Source organism: Canis aureus, chromosome 32 (genome assembly GCF_053574225.1).
Source record: "Canis aureus isolate CA01 chromosome 32, VMU_Caureus_v.1.0, whole genome shotgun sequence".
Classification (NCBI taxonomy): Eukaryota; Metazoa; Chordata; class Mammalia; order Carnivora; family Canidae; genus Canis; species Canis aureus.
In genome coordinates, this window is record NC_135642.1 from 33,974,132 (window position 1) to 33,991,983 (window position 17,852).

The window sequence follows — 17,852 nt, forward strand, 5'->3', positions numbered from 1 at the left end:
GGGAAGGGGCGCGGTGAGCGGTGCGCTCCGGGGGTGCGGGCGGGGCGGCGGTGGGGGCGCGCGGGGCGGTGAGGGGGGCGGCCGCCGCGGCGGGCCGGGGTCACATCAAGTTTGGCGGGTGCGGGAGGCGGGGAGGGGGTGCGGCGGGGGAGGCCCTCGGAACCGGAGCCGAGCCCGAGCGGCCGCCGCCTCCGCCTTTTCACTGCGACCGGCGAGTGCGCCCGCGGCGGCGGCGGCGGCGGGGGGCGGGCGCCGGGGGAGGGGGCGGGCGCCGGGCGGCGGCGGGGGGCGGGGGCCGGAACCGGCCTCAGCTGGGGCCCGGCCAGCCCCCTCCCCCGCCCTCCTCGCGGTCTCCGGGGGAACGCGCAGCCAATCCCCGCCGCCCACTGCGGGCTCGCCCCGGCCCGGGCCGCGGCGCGCCGGCCTCCGGCGGGGCTTCTCCACTCGCGCCCTCGTCGTCTCTCCCTCTCCTTCCTCTCCCCTTTCCCTACTGCGAGACAAGTTTTTAAACTTTGATGAACTCGCCCAGTGAACTTTCTTAAAGGGTCCGCGCGCTCCGAGCAGTCGCGGCCCGCGGGGGGCGGAGCTGCGTGCAGGGCAGCCGCGCGCCCTCGTCCCACCCGTGGCCCGCGGCGCCCGAAGCGGGGCTCCCCGGCCGTCGGCTGCGAGACGGAGCTCGGCCCGCACCCTGACTGGGGATCGCAGGGCGCCCGGCGCACTCCTTTCACCCCGAAACCCAGCCTCCGGGCCGGGTCCACGCTCCTGCCTCCCCGAGCCTCCCCGGGCGCAGGACTGCCGGAGGTCGGGCTCAGGATCAGGGCCGTCGGGGGCCCGGCACCTGGGCTTTGGCCCTGACTGGCCGCTGCTTTGCTGCGTGACCTTGAGGAAATCACTTCCCCTCTCTGGCTTCAGGCCTCCAGCCCAGAGGGTGGGACTTAGATCTCAAACTCCCCTCCCGCTCCTGGTCACTGAATAGGACTCTGGGCGGGGAGACGAGTCTTTGGGACCCAAATGGTTATCAGCCCCGGGAGGGGGTACCTCGGATGATCGGGATTCCATTCGCCTTCCTCCCTCCCACCCCCCACCCCCCACCCCCACCCCCTCTTTGGGGTCCTCTCCTCCCTCGGCTTAAATACCGCCCCCCCTTTCCCCTCCTCCTCCTCTGCGGAGCCGGAGGGCGGGGGGAGGGGAGGGCAGCCTCGCGTCCTGGCGGGACGGTGGGGAGCCCCCGGCGGGTCTGGAGCGCGCGCCCCGCTCGCAGCTTCGCCCCCGGCCTGGGAGCCGCGCCGCCGGGGCCAGCCCCTCTGCACCGCGTACACGCTCGCGCCCCGCTCGCCTCGCGCCCGAGGTGCAGCAGCCCCGAGCCCAGCCCGGCGGAGCAAGCCCGGCCCAAGACCCGGGGCCCTCCCCGGCACCCCGGTTCTGGAATCCCAGCCGCGACCCCGGGGGACCCCGGCTGCAGGCTCCGTGTGGACTGGAGAAGACACTGCCGAGAGCTTTAGGGGAATCCTGTGTGACCCCGGCCGGCTGCAGGCGCCCCTGGGTGTGATTCGGCCTTTCCCCGCCGAACCAGGTCGTGGCACCTGGGTTCTGAGATGGGAAGCAGGGCGCAGCGTCAGTGGAGTGGGAGAAGCTCGGTGTGCGGTTGTGAACCAGTTAGGACCGCGCCACTTTGGACGGGTGACTCAACCCTTCTGAGCCTTGATACGCTGACCTCTAAATAGGGCTGGCACTACCGTATGGGAGTATCAAGCTGGACCCGTACAGTGTTCCCGTGACTTAGTCTCTCCAACAAATTATCATCCCTTTCCTAACCTGCCATTCCACAGATAAGTAAATTGAGGCCCAGAGATAGGTGATATCCTTCCCAGTGACATATTCTTTCAGTAAATTGCTCAACGCCTATTGTGTGCTGCGGACCTACTGTGTTCTGATGTCAAGACCGGGAGCACCCTGGTTTCCCAGCCCCCACATTGCCAATACTTGGTTCAGGCCCCATTAGGAAGGAAACTGCCTCCTATAGGAATTAGGTACTACTATTAGTGATAGGTGCTTCACTTAACCCAGAGATTTCTAGGTTCTTCCAGCTTCTGGCACCTCCAGAGGGAGCCAACCTGATGAACCTACAGATACTCTCACCATCCTTCAGAGGCCTCAGTCCAATTTGGCTATATTCCCACTCCTAAACCCTCTTAGGATAGATCTCCTCATTAGGCATGCCTCCAACCTTGGCCCAGCAATATTCTTCTCTACCCCCTACGTCATATGGAATTCAAATCCTCCCCTCAAGATCCTTTTTCAGCCCCACTTTTTCCAGGCAGAGGAGCTAGGCCAGTTTTCTAAATTCAGGTATCCTAAGAAGTGAGTGAATTTTTTAAAAAGGAAAGGGTTCTCATCTTGTCCTCAGGTCTTCATTATATGGATGAGGGAGCTGAAGCCCAAAGCGGTGACAAATCTGGGTACCTGGCTGGCTCAGTTGGTGGAACATGTGACTCTTGGTCTCAAGGTCCTGAGTTTAAGCCCCAGGTTGGGTGTAGAAATTACTTAAAAAAGCAGAACAGAACAAGGCCTACTGTTGACCTTCATCACTATTTTTCCATGACATGAAGCTGATGATTTTTAAAATAATCTTTATTACTTTTCAGATGATAAGAGCAATACATGCTCATTGTTGAATAGTTGGAATCTACATAATAGTTTTGAAAACAACTTGAAATCTGGAAAGCAAGATTATTAATATTTCCCTCTAGTCTTTTTGTCTGTGCATATTTTAAAAAACAAAATTGCCGAAAATTTTAAATATTCCTTTTTTTCTTACATTGATCACTTTTTTTAAAGATTTTATTTATTTATTTGAGAGACAGTGTAGAGTAGGGAGAGAGCATGAGCAGGGGAGAGGGGCAGGAGAGGAAGGAGCAGGCTCCCCATTGAGCAGGGAGCCCAATATGGGACTCAATCCCAAGATCCTGGGATCATGACCTGCACCAAAGGCAGATGCCTAACCAACTGAGTCACCCAGGTGCCCCCCAACCTTTCCTTTTAAGTTCTTTAGTCATATATATATATATATATATATATATATATATATATATATATATGTTGTTGTTGTTAGAACAACTCAGCAAAACAAAATTCCGGCTTATTGTTTAGTCATATATTTTTTTAAGTAGGTTCCACACCCACCTGGAGCTCAAACTGCTGAGGTCAAGAGTGGCATGCTCTACCAACTGAGCCAGCAGGCACCCTTCTTACTCATAATTTTGAATGATTGCTTAACCCCTATTAGATGGGCCAGAATTTATTTAACTTATCTCTTGTTAGACTTTTGCATGATTTCCAGTTTTGTTTTGTTTTTTCTTTTTTGCCTTCATAAGAAACACCTTCTGGGATACCTGGGTGGCTCAGCGATTGAGCATCTGCCTTCGGCTCAGGTTGTGATCCCGGGGTCCCGGGATTGAGTCCCACCATCGGGCTCTTTGCATGGAGCCTGCTTCTCCCTCTGTCTATGTCTCTGCCTCTCTCTCTGTGTCTTTCATGAATAAATAAACAAATCTTTCTTAAAAAACGAAAGAAACACCGTCTATACGGATTCTTAATGCTTCAGAAAGCTTCATGTATGTGTGACCAGACCATAAGCACTTTAGGGGCAGCAACTTATTTCTCTGCATATCCTTGAGAGCCACAGAAATGGGAGAAACTCTGACTCCAAGGGGATTTGGAGATCATATAAATGCAAAACTCCCACCCAGCCTGGCATGAGTACCCATCAGTGCAGACCTGGGGTTGATAAAGATGAGGCTGAAGTAAGAAGAGTTTGGGGTGTACAACTCTGGCAGACTGCCTGGAGGTGGGGAAGTTGTGTCTTTGTCTTACCCAACTGTGGTAAGCGTCCAGTAGCCTTTTCAGTGTCCCTCTCCTCTCCCAGTGCTCAGCTCCACATCGCCTCTGAACTTCTCACATTTCTCTTCCCTTTGCCTGGAACCACCCCACTTTCCCAGCTTCCTGACCTTTCTGACTGTTCTCAGAGCGCCTCTTCTGTGTCCTCTTGAACCTGGGAATCCCTTGTCGTGCAGTCTTACCTACCAGATGGGAAAATCTCTGACTAGCAGTAGTCACAGACCCTGCTAAGTGAATAGAACTTGACTCTCTATCTCGGCAGCCCCCTCATCTCTAGTAGAGAGCTTGATGAGTGGTGGGCATTTGCAGTAGTAGGTATCCATAAGCCTTTATTGAAATGGTACTGGGCCATTCCTGGGGTCTCTAGGTTATGTGGTGCCTGTCCCTTTCTGTCTGATTTACTGTACATGCATTATCATTTGATGGCTCATTCCTAGGGTAAGGAAAAGTATCAGATGTCCTCACTCTTGAGAAACACTGCCTGGGACCTGGCATCCTGAGGCTGGGCCAGGTTACTTCCAGGCAGGCCCCCCATTCTAACTCTACCTCCCCTACCACTAGGAAAGCCTGGATAATAAGAAGGCAGGTAGAGGGGCACCTGGGTGGCTCAGTGGTTGAGTGTCTGCCTTTGGCTCAAGTCGTGGTCCTGGGTTCCTGAGATCAAGTTCCGTATTGGGCTCCCCACAGGGAGCCTGCTTCTCCCTCTGCTTATGATGTTTCTGCCTCTCTGTCTCTCATGTATAAATAAATAAAATCTTAAACCAATTTTTTTAAATTTTATTTATTTATGATAGTCATCACAGAGAGAGAGAGGCAGAGACATAGGCAGAGGGAGAAGCAGAGGGAGAAGCAGGCTCCATGCAGGGAGCCTGATGTGGGATTCGATCCTGGGTGTCCAGGATCGCGCCCTGGGCCAAAGGCAGGCGCCAAACCGCTGCGCCACCCAGGGATCCCAATAAATAAAATCTTAAAGAAAAAAAAGAAAGGGCAGGTAGAGAGGATGACCTTGAGGCCCAAAGGCTAGGATGTATCTGAGGTGTGTTTTCTTGGCATTTATAGGTCTAAGCTCTACTTGGGTGCAAGAGGTCTCAGGAAGGAAAGGAGGCAAGATGCTGGCATTGAGAAGGTGCCTACTTCTTCCTACCTGGGCAGTGAATATGTCTTCTTGTCCAGTCCTCCCATTGTTCCTGCTATTCCTAGTTATAGATTAGAAAACTGTGGCTCTGAAATATTAGGGGAACCCACCTAGCTACTGGTAGATGGCATGGGTGGTGGGAAAAGCATGAAGCAGCCCTGTGATGGGATTCTGATTTGGTGACCTTGCACAGATTACCAGCTGAGGATCAGTCAGTTCATCAGTAAAGTGGGGATACTAATGCACAACTTCAAGGATGTGTTATAGAAGACAAATAACCTCATGGTAAGCTCTTGGGGGTTGTGATTTTTGCCCGTGGTCCTGCTGCTTGTGTGAAGGTCAAGGTCTGAGTGGTATAGGTCAAGATCAGAGTCTGGGCCATTTCAGCCCAAAGTTTTTCTTTTCAAAAAACTTTTATTTACTTACTTGAGAGAGAGAGAGAGAGAGAGTCAGACTCCCTGCTGATCAGGGAGGGGGCTTGGTCTCAGAACTCTGAGATCATGACCTGAGCCGGTACTCTGGGCCACGTAGTAACCTGAATCACAGGTTCAAATCCAAGGCAAACAGTATTTTCAGAATACCTATGCCAGAAGATCTAAGTTTAAGTCCAGGGGACCAAAGCAACTTGTGTGACCATGAGCACATAGTTTACTTTCTAAGGCTTTGTTTTCTCATAGAAAAACAAGAGATGCCTTTCAGGCTTTCATGAGTATTATCTAGGCTTTGGGGGGTGCTTTCAGATCATGGCTCTGAAAGTTCTCTAATGACCTCAAAGCTGTACGGCAACAGGAGGAGTGATTATAAAATCAGCAAAGGAGGGGTCCTGGGGTGGCCCAGTCAGTTGAGCATATGCCTTTTGCTCAAGTCATGATCCCAGGGTCCTGAGATTGAGCTCTGAGTCAGGCTTCCTGCTTATTGGGGAATCTGCTTCTCCCTCTCCTGCTGCTCCCTCTGCTTGTGCTCTCTCTCTCTCTCTCAAAAAAAAAAAAAAAAAAGATTTTATTTTGTTTATTCATGAGACACAGAGAGACAGAGGCAGAGACAGACAGAAGGAGAGGAAGTCTCCTCACAGGGACCCTGATGCAGGACTCGATCCCAGGACCCCAGGGATCACGACCTGAGCCAAAGGCAGACAAACACTGAGCCACCCAGGTGTCCCAATAAATAAAATCTTTAAAAAAAAAGCAAAACAAACAAACAAAAAAAAACAGCAAACCATGAACTTCAAACCAAAGACGCAGTATCTCCACTTCCCCCACCCAAAAAAGTTATTTCTTCTACCCCATGAAAATTAGGGGAGGACCCTAAGGACAGGGATTATGCTTTTTTTTCTTTTAATCTTTGAATCCTTGGTCCCCAGCCCAGATCCTTGTAGATGGGGTTCAATAATGAACATGGAATGAATGAAAGGCTTAGGTTTCCATGGAAAAATCCCTGAGAGAAATATTTTTATACTAACATGTCAATGACTGCATTTCCTCTCTCAGGATGGGAGAGAAAATGGAATGCCAGGAACCTCCAAGGAAAGAAGATTTAAGAACAATGATCAGGAACCCAAAAGGGGTGTCTTGGGAGGCCAAAGGTTCCTAGGCTATTCAGAACTCTGAGATCATGACCTGAGCCGAAGGTTGACTCCCAACCGACTCATCCCCCCGCCCACAGTTTCTGAGCTCTGTTTTTGTCTTCTTGCCTCCGGTACTCTAGGTGGGCCACCTAAATCACAGGTTCAAATCCAAGGGAAACAGTATTTTCTCAGCTTACACCCTCCCTCTCAGCACCCAGAGTCCCTACTCCACTGCCAGTTTCTACCCAACCACTGGCCAGTGGCATTTGCAGATGGGGAAACTGAGGTTTAGCAGCTGAAATCAACTTATTTGAGGTTGCATAACAGGGTACTGTGTTCGTTTCATATTTCCTCAAAAGCAGGTGGCTTAGAAATTTTCTAAGAAAAAAACAAACTAATCACAGATCTTTTCTTACAGAGTTCTCAAATTTTATTCCCCAGAAAGTCTGTGTTTCCAAAAAAAAAAAAAAAAAAAAGTTCTGGCAACGATTAAATGGTACTTGCTAAACTTTTACTGGTTTTGAGTCCTTCCCAGGGAACCAAAGGTCACTGAGAATGCCTCTCTGGCCTGCCTGCCAGCCCATTGCTGGCTTCCTGGAAGCTGGGAGAGAACCCTCTAGACCAGACGAATTCTGCAGAATTGCCTGTCATGCCTGGGAAGCTGGACCCACTGGGAAGTGTCTGAGAAAGACCAAGGGGGTAGGAATGGTTTGCACTGTACCAGGGTCCAGTGGGGCAAGTGACAGTTTTGGGGCTCTGCATGGAGTGGAGAGCATGTCAAGGAACAAAGATGAGCTGCCGTCACTCCCATCACTGGAAGTGGCAGTGAGGCTCCTGAGCCCTCCATCTCTGCAACCTTTTTTGCCTTCCCAAAAGCCTGCTGCTCATAGGGAAAGGAAGTAGCTGGACTCATTCTTTCTAGAGCCTTAGGGATATAAGAAGGCAGGAGGGGGAGAGGACAGTGCTTCACCCAGAGGAAGGCTTCCCCCATGGTAGGTGTTAAGGCATTGCAGGTCATAGAATCTGTGTTAGAGGGGACCCTAGAGGTCATCCAAGCTGGTGGCTGCAGGTGAGAATTGCCTTTGGAAAGAGACAGATTCCTGGGACCATCTGAAAACAACTACAGCTAAATCTCTGGGACAGATCTTGGGACTCTCCTCATACCTTCAAAACTAGAACCCAGGACCCTAATCCAATTATCTGTATCAAACACTTGAATCTCTATGAAAAGCTAATCCAGCCTCTACCTGAACTTGGGGAGAAGCAACTCACACCGCCCCCCACCATTCCCAAACTGCTCATTGCATTGCTACAACTCTAGCTCTACTTACATGAATGTTATCAGATAATGATTAGTGATCATTAACATCTATCAAGTGCTTGGCCATTGACCCTGTAAACACAGAAGCTAAGCTTCCAAGTTCTAGTCTGAGACAGGCCTGGATTCAGATCTTGCAGCACTTTACATATTTTTTTGTCACTTTGGGCAAAGTGACAAAGGACTCTGAGCCTCAGTTTCCTCATCTGTGAAATGGGGATACTTCTTGTGGAGTCACGTAACAGTGCTTGACACCATGCTTGACATTATGTCCTCTCAATGAAGAAGTTGTTCCTCCAGGTAAACCCAAATCTATCTCCCTGTGCCTCCACCCAACTCCTCCATATATATGCTCTGGGCTCCATGGCTCCATAAAGCAAACCCATTCTGCTCCCTGCCCTAGGGCAGTCCTTGTAGACAGCAGGCCTCTTTCCCAGCAGCTGGCCCTAGCTCCTGTCCTCTTGCACCCTAGTTGGCCCCTTTTCTGAGAGATTGGCTCTAGAGGGGATGAAATTATGGGAGGAGAACTGCTCAGCAGGCCAGGCCCCCAGGAGTTCCTTGAGTGTGTGGGGAATCAGAGGAGCTTATGTAAAAAAGGCTGTAGAGAACAGTGATCCCAGGAGAGAAGAGGGTGGCTCCTGTACTCTGCTAGTGTAAAGCCACTAACCTAGGCAGCCAGCTGTGTGCCAAGCATGGGCCCAGGCATAACACATCCCTCAGCTTATTCAACTCTCACAACTGGCCAGGTAGATGATTTTTCCTTATTTTACATTTGAGGCACAGAGAAGTTAGGTAACGGATGCAGTGATGCACAGCTGAAACTGACAAGCCTGGGAGTTGATCCGAGGTCTCCCTGTACCCCACACCTGGAACTAGAATGGAACAAAGGAGTGAAATTTGAAGTCTAAATCCAAAATGCAGGGGATGCCTGGGTGGCTCATCAGTTGAGCGTCTGCCGTCAACCCAGGGTGTGATCCTGGAGTCCTGGGATCAAGTCCCACATCAGGCTCCCTGCCTGGAGCCTGCTTCTCCCTCTCCCTCTGTCTCTGCCTCTCTCTCTCCCTCCATGTTTCTCATGAATAAATAAATAAAATCCTTTAAAAAATTTTTTTAAAACCCAAAATGCAGTTTCCTTTAGAAATCTAGATAAATATTTGCTCATTTCTTACCTAACGATAATCCTTTGCATTTGCAGTATGCTTTTTTTCTTTCCATGAATGTACACCTTCACTTTCTTTTCTTTTGTGAGGTGGGGGAAGTGCTGACATTTGCTTATGGTGCGCATAGCATAAAATTCACAAGGTACAAAAGAATATTGAAAACAGCTTTCAGTTCTTAAAACAGTTAAACACAGAATTGCCATATGACCCAACAATTGCACTCCTAAATATGTACCCAAAAGAATTGAAAACATGTATTCAAACCAAAACCTGAAAAAACAACAAACCAAAACCTGTACATGAGTGTTTACCGCAGCGCTATTGCCAATAGCCAAAAGGTGGAGACAACCCAAATGTCCATCATCTGATGAACAGATAAACAAAATGTGGTATGTCCATACAATGAAATGTAAAATCCATGATGAAGATCAGCATGGATAAACTCAAAACATGCTAAACGAAAGAAGCTAGACACATAAGGTCACATATTGTATGACTCTAATTATATGAAATATCCAGAATGGGAAAATCCACAGAGACAGAGCAGATTAGTGGTTGCCAGGGGCTGGGGGAGAGGGGATGGGAACTGCTAGTGGGAATGGCAGGTTCTTTTTAGGATGATGAAAATGTGGACTGACATGGAGGTGATGGTTGAACTGTACGGAAATTGTACACTTTTTTAAAGATTTTTATTTCTTTGAGAGAGCACTAGAGAGAGACAGCAAGCACAAGTGGGGTGCAGAGGGAGAGGGTGAAGCAGGCTCCCTGCTGAGCAGGGAACCCAGTGAAGGGTTTCCATCCCAGGACCCTAGGATCATGACCTGAGCCAAAGGCAGACACTTCACCCACTGAGCTACCCAGGCGCCTCCAAAATTGTATACTTTAAAATGGTTCATATTGGGATCCCTGGGTGGCGCAGCGGTTTAGCGCCTGCCTTTGGCCCAGGGCACAATCCTGGAGACCCAGGATTGAATCCCACGTCGGGCTCCCGGTGCATGGAGCCTGCTTCTCCCTCTGCCTGTGTCTCTGCCTCTCTCTCTCTCTGTGTGTGTGTGACTATCATAAATAAATAAAAATTAAAAAAAAAATAAAAATAAAAATAAAATGGTTCATATTGTGTTATGTGAATTTTACCTCAACTTTATAAAAAGAATACTGAACACTGAGTCGCTCCCACCAACCCTATCCCCTAGCAAATGGTACGTGAACAGATATTCTGAGCATTTATAAACATTTGTGCATATAGGTTTTCATATAAATGGCAGCATCTTGTATATGTCGTCTGTACCTTGTTTCTTTTACTTAACAAATTTTGGAGATTATTCTACCTCAGGACTTAGAGACTTGCTAGGCTCTTGCTTTTAACATCTCTCTACTGCTCCATTTCCTAGATTTGCCCTGGTTTATCTAGCCTGTCTGTCAGCTTTTGATGTACATTTAGATTGTTTCCAGTATTTTGCTATTTCAAACAGGCTGCCATGAATAGCTTTGTACATGGGTCATTTCACACATGCCTCTATCTGCGGCGACTTCCTAGAAATGGAGTTGCTGGGTCAAAGGGCATGCACATTTTCATTTTTCCAGTTGCAAAAATAATGCATACTTGTTATACAAATTTCAAACAGCTCTAAAGCTCAGAGGCTAGAAAGTGAAAGAAGCTCTTCCCAGAACCCTTATCCTCCCTGTTCTTCGTCTGCCTCCGTCTTCTGTGCACTTGGCCCCTGGTCTGCAGCTCTCAGAGCCTTCCCTGCCTGACTGATTCTTGGTCTCCCCTCGGCCTCCTCCCCCCTCTTCCTTCCCTCGTCCCTCAGTAGAGACTTTCTCATCTGTCCCCAGGGCCTGGGCTGGGACCTCGGCTCACAGTCAAATATAGCCTATTACCACCAAACCTACCAATGGCAGGTCCCTGGCAAGTGCTTTCAAATCATAAAATGCTCAAGCCAAAAGATTAGGGGCTTCTCACCCACCCCTCACATTCTACCTTACATAGGAGGCAGCTGAGGCCCAGAGAAGGGAGATGTGGTTCAGTGAGTGGGATTACAGAGCCAAAAAGAGAAGCCATATTGCCTGACATCCTGTCCAGGAGTCATTTTGGTAATAAACAATTATTGAGTACCATGAGTGCCCACTGTTGTCAGGCACTGTTCAAGGCACTAGAAAATGGTCATAAGTGCCATGTAAGAATAAAAAGGGACTTGAGCCCAGGAGTTTTAACTGGGTGGTGATATGTGAGCTAAAACCTGAATGGCAGGAAAGAGCCAGCCATATGCAGAGGTCCTGAGGTAGAAAGAATATTTGTGGATTCAGTAGACAAAAAGAAGGTACACAGGGCTAGTCACTTAAGGACCTGGAGGCAGAGTAAAGTCATTCTTCAAAGCCGTAAGGTCAGCTTCAACTGTCCCCCCCAACCTTTGCCCCCAGTAGTTCAGCCTGGAGGATACAGAAGGGGTTCCTTGAACCCTTGCTGAGTGATGAATGAGCACCATGTGTTAAAGGTGAGTGGAGAGGCACAGAGGTGTGTTACAGAATCCTTGAACAGATGTAGATTCAAGCCCCGGATTACTAACCATGTGGCTTAGAGCCTGCTACTGTTCACCTGTATAATTATCATAGTGGCAGCCAATTCTTCCTGGACTTTGTGAGCTATATAGTTACATCCGTGTTGCAAATCTGCCCTTGTAGCCATCGTGGGAAAGCAACTGTAGATAATACAAAACCAAAGGTGTCACTGTGTTCCAATAAAACTTTATTTGTGAAACCAGACTGTGAGCCAACCCATTCTTTAAAGAGTGCTTAAAATGTACCAGGTACAGCTGTAAGACCCTTACGTATATTAACACCTGTATGAGGAGCTCAAGAGTCACAGTAAGTTGTTCTGTATCTCAATTGGGTCTTGGACACCAGTGAGATTCAGGTGGTGTCTCTGGATGTTCACTGCGGAAATCTACACACACACACACACACACACAGTTGTGCACACAGCTCGGAGGCTAAGGACCTTTTGAGGCTTTTGTGGGTGCCCTAGATGCATAATCCTGAAGGCCCTTTCTGCCTCTGACAGTATCAGGCGGTAGTGCTAGGAGTTGTGGAATGGCAGTGGGAGGGCTCTGAGAGAGTGGGAACCAACCTTCCAGAGCGGATGGCGTGTCTGGGACAGTGGTGGAGTTCCTAGCTGAGAAGAGTCTGAACTCTGGAGGGTTGTCTTCCCAGGGAACCATGGCCCCTGGAGGGCTTCCTTCCCAAAGTGAATGGCAGAAAAATCCTAGCCTGGGGAGGAGCCCTGCAGGAGCCCCGCCTTAGTCCTTTCTCCTGGTAGCAGTAGAATGAAGGAATTGGGTTAGACTCATTCTTCCCAGCTACAGATGTTTATGGGCACCTACTGTGTACCAAAGACCACCTTGGGCCCCACCAGTGATGAAGCAGCCTCAAGAATGAAGAACTATGCCCAAACAGAATGAGAAGCCACTTGTGGCCTCCAGCCAGATGGGGAGGGGAGGCGCCTAGGAGGGCATGGCCCTAGAGCCAGTCCCTGAAGATGGGTTGTTGGGGGCATTCCAGGCAGAGGAAAGGACTTGCATGTAGGAAGACTCAGAGTGTGGAGGGCCTGGTTTGGCTGAAGTGTTAGGTGAACAGAGAAGAATTCTCAAGAGGAAGACAAGAATGACAATTGGGTCCACAGTGGTTAGGCCCCAATGGGAACTAGACCAAGGTTCATCAAGAGGTAACAACTGGGGACCCTGGGTGGCTCAGCAGTTGAGCATCTGCCTTGGGCTCAGGGTGTGATCCCAGAGTCCTGGGATCAAGTCCCACATAATACTCCCCCGCAGGGAGCCTGCTTTTTCCCTCTGCCTGTGTCTCTGCCTCTCTCTGTGTGTCTCTCATGAATAAATAAATAAAATCTTAAAAAAAGAAAAAAAAAGAGGTGACAACTGTTGGGGCACCTGGGTGGCTCAGTCAGTAAAATATCTGCCTTCAGCTCATATCATGATCTCGGGGTCCTGGGATTGAGCCCCACATCAGGCTCCCTGCTCAGCAGGAGTCTGCTTCTTCCTCTCCCTCTGCCTCTGTACTCTCCCTCTCTCTCTAATAAATAAATAAATAAATAAATAAATAAATAAATAAATAAATAAATCTTTTTTTTTTTTCAAGATTTTATTTATTTATTCGTGAGAGACACAGAGCGAAAGAGGCAGAGACACAGGCAGAGGGAGAAGCAGGCTCCATGCAGGCAGCCTGACTTGGCACTCGATCCCGGGTCTCCAGGATCACGCTCTAAGCAGAAGGCACACGTTTTAACCACTGAGCCACCCAGGCGTCCCAAAATCTTCAGAAAAGTAAATACCTGGGTGGCTCAGCCGTTTGGCGCCTGCCTTTGGCCCAGGGCACAATCCTGGAGTCCCGGGATCAAGTCCCACGTCGGGCTCCTGGCATGGAGCCTGCTTCTCCCTCTGCCTCTCACTCTCTCTCTCTCCCTCTCTTTCTCTCTGTCTATCATGAATAAATAAATAAATAAATCTTTAAAAAAAATTAAATAAAGAGGTAACAACTGTAGGGCCCTAGGGGGAGAGAGAGAGACAAGCACTGGGCCTCACAGAGCATCGGAGGAGGGAAGTAGAGAGAGTAGGAGGCCTGGGTGGAGGCACCAGGGCAAGGGAGGACAGAGAAGAAAGCCTGGTTTGATAGGACATATTTGTCTCTCCGCTGGAAATGGGAGCCTGGAGCTGGGGACAGATTAAGGGAAAGCCTACCGAGTGTGAATGGTAGGCGGTGGCTGCCTTCTCAGAGAGAAGATGTTGGTAGGTGCTGCAGGAAGCAAGTTTGAGGGTTTCCATTGCTCTCCTTCCACCCCTTAATCCTCCTGGGGGGGCCCACAAGGTACGGTAGCATGTGAAAGGCTCACAGGGGGGACATGAGACCCTGGTTTAGCTGTTTCTACAGGCTGTTCTCTGGGCCTGGGGGCTCATTGAAGCTCCCATGTGGACTTACTGGAAGAACATTTCAGGCAAAGTAAATAAACCTAAGCAGGCATCAAAAAGATTTAACCGTCAGGGCGCCTGGCTGGCTTAGTTGGTGGAGTGTTCAACTCTTGACCTCAGGATCGAGAGTTAGAGCCCAAAGTCGGGTGTAGAGATTGCTGGAAAAGATTGAACTGTCTGACAAAGTTGAGGATACTTTTTAAATGTTGTGAAGTAGGGGGATCCCTGGGTGGCTCAGTGGTTTAGCGCCCGCCTTCGACCCAGGGCGTGATCCTGGAGTCCCAGGATCGAGTCCCACATCAGGCTCCTCTGCCTGTGTCTCTGCCTCTCTCTCTCTCTCTCTCTCTCTTTGTGTCTCATGAATAAATAAATAAAATCTTAAAAAAAAAAAAATAAATGTTGTGAAGTAGCTTCAGTTGGAGAGGTGGATGGAGTCCGTGTTGTGTCGCTCAGAGAAACCTGAGCCATGTCCATCTCTAGTGGAACCCATCTCCCCTCCACATCCTAACCCAAGAGGTTGGGGGGGTGTTATCCCTGTTCCAGATGTTATCCCTGCCCCAAGATCACACAACAGGAGAGTAGGGAAGCCAGGACAGGACCAGAACCCTCTAATTTCTTTCTCTTAAACTCTAGGACATACAACCTGGCAAATAATTTAACTCTTAAAAAGTTGGGATTATGGGCAGCCGGGGTGGCTCAGCGGTTTAGTGCCACCTTCAGCCCAGGGCCTGATCCTGGAGACCCGGGATCGAGTCCCACATCGGGCTCCCGGCATGGAGCCTGCTTCTCCCCCTGCCTGTGTCTCTGCCTCTCTCTGTGTGTGTCTCTCATGGATAAATAAATAAAATATTTTATTTTTTTAATCATGAGAGACACAGAGAGAGGCAGAGACATAGGCAGGGAGAGAAGCAGGCTCCATGCAGGGAACCTGATGTGGGACTTGATCCTGGGACTCCAGGATCACGCCCTGGGCTGAAGGCAGGTGCTTAACCGTTGAGCCACCCAGGCATCCCAAATAAAATCTTTAAAAAAAAAAAAAGTTGGGATTAGGGGCTGGGTGGCTCAGTCCATTAAGCATCTACCTCTGGCTCAGGTCATGATCCCAGGATCCTGGGATCAAGCCCCACTTTGGGCTCCCTGCTCAGCGGGAACCCTGCTTCTCCCTCTCCCTCTGCCTGCTGTTCCGCCCACTTGTGCACTCTTTCTCTCTCTCTCTCTCTGTGAAATAAATAAATAAAATCTTTAAAAAATAAAATAAAATCTTAAAGTAGTAAATTGAATTAAATCCAAGGTTGGCAGACAAAGCAGTCAGGTCCCCCCTGGTCTCCCACCATACCAGTGCAGATGGCTTATTGGCCACCTATCCTCAGCCCCCAGGTCCTTCAGAGTGGCTGGCTGTCCTCAGACACTGAAGCCAGGAGAAATGGCAGGGTTTCAGGCTTGGTGCCGCTGGTAGAAACAGGCAAACTGAGAAGAGGAAATCACTTAGCAGGACGATTTTAGTTCACTTGCCATCAGACTTGGATCTACCCCTTATCAGGTTTGTGACCTGGGACAATGAATAAACCATCGTGTAAGTAAGCCTCAGTTTCCCACAATGGTAAAATGGGGAGAGTAGGGTACCTACCCCACAACATACATGAAAATGAAATCAGGACCGTCTGTGTGTACGGCAGCAGCTTTTGATTGTTCACGTTGATTATCCTCAGGTGGTTGGGATGGGTCCTGGGGTTTCTTTGGTATTCTGCAGGACTCTAATGAGTTCACAGTTTGAGCCTAAGCTCCCCCAAGCTGTTGGAACTGCAGGATGAGAGGTCAGGAGAGTGGGGTGGAAACTGGCCTGAGTCTGCAACACAGCTCAAAGGTGGTCTCTGGGTCTCTGGAGCCAGGGCAGGGGGCGGGGCATCTTCTGCAGAGGAGCTCAGAGATGCTACCTGAGTTTTTTTCCCTTTTCAATCCCTGCTAGGCGCTCACCGACCAAGCTCCTCTCCCCACACTCTGTTTGAAGTCACCCTTGGAGAGGGAGGAAGCCAGGCTCTGGAGTCAAAACTCTAGAGATCACACCTTGTTGTGTCAAGCTATGTGAACTCGGGCAGGTCAGTCAATGTCTCTCATTGGCTGTTTCCCTATTTGTGCAGTGGGATATATAATAATGCTAATCCCGGGAGAGAGGTTGAGAAGGTAGGTCTACATTGTTGGGTTTTTTTTTTTTTTAAGATTTTATTTATGTATTCATGAGAGACACAGAGAGAGAGACAGAGACACAGGCAGAGGGAGAAGCAGGCTTCTCACAGGGAGCCCGATGTGGCACTTGATCCCAGAACTCCGGGATTACACCCTGAGCTGAAGGCAGATGCTCAACCGCTAAGCCACCCAGGTGTCCCAGGTAGGTCTTCATTGTAAAGAGAAGATATGAAAGCGCCTATTAAACTTTAAAGTTTACACAAATGCCGAGCATAAATTTTCTTACAGAGCTGAAATCATTGGCACCCCTTCCATGAAGTCTTCCTAGACTGCCCAGTTGGAAGTGATTTCTTCCTCCACTGATTTCCCACTGCTGCTCACCTGAACACTACATATACAGATGCTGCCCCCATCAAGAGGCACAAATCTGAGTACTGAACAGGCCAGGTCTCCTGAGTTCCATCTAGTATCTTGGTAGTTTCTTCTGGCAGTCCTCTCGTGGCCTGTCCCCAAGCACTTTCCTAACTCTGTCTTGTTCTCCTTCTGCAGGATGTAAGACCAGTCAAGTTCATCCTATGTGGCTCTGCCCCTGAACACATACCTTGGGGCACGGTGGAGTCCTTAACCCAAGTGGGCCAATAGGGTCCTTCCCTGAGAATTTACATTTGGCCCTGCGATTGACAGGGAGTCAATTCGGCATCTGAGTAACTAGACCTTCCACACACAAAACTCAGAAGCTGGTAACTTTCCTTTTCCACCACGTAGATGGGGAAACAGGGAAGGCTGTGATCAGACAAGCAAAGACAAGGGATAGGAAGAGGTCTTCCTGGGACTCTGTGGGGCTTCATCACTTTTTGAGGCTTCCTTCCAATAAATTCCCCTTTTTGGCTTAAACCAGCACTTACTGGTAGGTTCTATTACTTCTTGACCTTTACATAAAAGGAAACTGAGTCTCAGAAAGGCTTACTAGCATGGCTGGGGCCACACAGCAAATTAGCAGCAGAGACACCACATCACAAAATCGTGTTTTAAAATTAATTGAGAAAAATAAAATTAAATTAAATTAATTGAGGTGTAATTGACCTACAATAAACTGCACATAGGTAAAGCATACAATTTGATAAGCTTTGCCATAGGTATACATTTATGAAACCATCATCACATTCAAGATAATGAACATATCCATCCCCCACAAAAGTTTCCACCTGCACCTCCTTAATCCCTCCAGCTCTGCTCTGACTCTGCACTGACTCCCAGCCCAGGCAGCCACTCAACTGCTTTCAGTTACTAGAGACTAGGTCCCATTTATAGAATTTTATATACATGGAGCCATACAGTATGTACTCTTTTTTGTCTGTCTGCTTTTAGCTTATTTTGAGAGGCATCCATATGTTGTATATCTTAATAAGTCCAGTTCTGTTGCTGACCAGTAATCAATTACATGGACATATAATTTGGTATTTATCTGCTGATGGACATTTGGGTTGTTTCCAGGTTTGGGCTGTTACAAACCAGGCTGCCATGAACATTCATGTATAAGTCGTTATATAGACATATGCCTTTATTTCTTTTGGATAAATACCTAGGGGCTGAGTGGCTTAGTCGCATGGTAGGTGCA